Source organism: Anneissia japonica, unplaced genomic scaffold (genome assembly GCF_011630105.1).
Source record: "Anneissia japonica isolate Jap-2015-1 unplaced genomic scaffold, ASM1163010v1 scaffold1430_len515961_cov162, whole genome shotgun sequence".
NCBI lineage: Eukaryota > Metazoa > Echinodermata > Crinoidea > Comatulida > Comatulidae > Anneissia > Anneissia japonica.
Window position 1 is genome coordinate 305,234 of NW_022693412.1, and position 1,692 is coordinate 306,925.

Genomic DNA, 1,692 nt, shown 5'->3' on the forward strand with positions numbered 1-1,692 from the left:
TGCGAAAAAAAATTCTCCAAACGGGATTCCAACTCGAGACCTTCTGCTGTCTATGGAGTTACCTTCTGCTGCACATCATAATATAATTGTTTATTCGAATAAACGCGCCGGGGCGTTCGAGGGAAGTGTTACCGGTACTACGTGATCATGAGGCGTTATTGATCCCAACCAAGTTAAATAAAATATAGAATTTAATTTAATGTGTTGGAAATTATGTTGCTTCCTTGGATTTGTTTACAGTCATTGAAGAGGAGGGCGTGGGTGAACTATTCGGGAAAAAAAATACATGCCTCGGGGTTTTTATTCGAGGGAGGCGTTTATTTCAAATGAAGCTCTCCAAAACCTGTCACATAAAATATAGGCCTATACTGTATTGCGTTCGCTATTGGCATATTCCTGGCTTTGTAATAATGAAAATATCTAAATAAAAAATAACTGAAAAGTTGATCTTAAACCATAATTTGGCTTTATATAATGTTGGGTCTATGTTCAATCACAATCACATAGCAAAAAGACATTAATTATACGTATTTTATCCCAAAAAAGAAAAAAAATAAGAACGGATGTCAAAATGTTTTGAACAAAACAGTATGGTGCCTGCCTTGGAAGCACATAAACGTGACGTCCAGCCCTTCATAATGAATCACATATTCGACAACGATCGGTGGCAATCATCACCATGCATATTTTCTTAAGTTTACGATGTACATTTTCAGAAATTTAATGCTCCTGAACTTCCCATTTCACTTCGATAAACACAAATCGATAGGACCTAATTATAATTTCTTTTCCAAAATAGATACACATATTCTATCTTTAATTTTCTACAATTCAGTAAAATCTCATTAGCCTAAATGTCAACCCCATCAGCATTCAGTTCGTTGCAGATCACATTAAACAACAAAAATATGACAAAATTTAATGAAAAACCTGAATTTAGGAATTTTTACTGACTCTTACCTTGCTTCTGTTACGATGTTATCTGAAAATGACACAAACGATTTTTAAATGCGCACGTACATACATTTGATAAATCACACCAGCGGCTTTACCTCTGATTAATTGCAAAAATTAGATAAATGCAATCCAATTCAATCTTCCATTGGTTCACAATTTACATTTCACTGATTTCTCTCACTTCGTTAGGAAAACAGTGACTGAAAATTATGCCTCAAGTCACATTGACAACTGCTAGGTGTAAATAGAATTAGCAAGTACACTCTACTATGAAAACTACATACCACAATCTACTCTTATTCAGGACATCATCTTCCTACAAATTGAATGACAAGTTATTTTTGGTATCTGGTCTCGAAGCTAGGACAGCAAGTTATTGCGTCAATCTCCGACACTCTGACATTACACAAATAAAGAGCCGATAGTGGGTTAGCAAATTGAATTAAGGTGGCCCTGCACGAAACCCAGCGAATCAGAAACGAGATGTGGCAGTCAACCAACGATGGCGGGCCGCTGATTATAGATAACAGTATAGCGTTTATGAGACATGAGACATGCGTATATTGGTAAATTAACTAATGATTTCCCTCAGTGAGTCCAAACAGAATTGACTGCTACTCTTGGCATAAACTATATGTACATAGAAACTATAGGCCTATATATATACTGTCTCTTATACACATCTAGATGTGTATAAGAGACAGATGTATATGTATATATATATATATAGAAGAG

General features: G+C 35.3%; 1 protein-coding gene across 1 annotated transcript in view; it reads right to left on the reverse strand.

The window, feature by feature from the left end:
- Positions 1-1,377, reverse strand: part of LOC117100725 (potassium channel subfamily K member 16-like) — a 51,248-nt gene extending 49,871 nt beyond the window's left edge. The window contains exon 1 of the mRNA XM_033240517.1: positions 1,242-1,377. The gene's annotated coding sequence lies outside the window, so the exon portion shown is untranslated. The remainder of the gene's footprint in view (positions 1-1,241) is intronic.
- Positions 1,378-1,692: the final 315 nt, after the last annotated feature.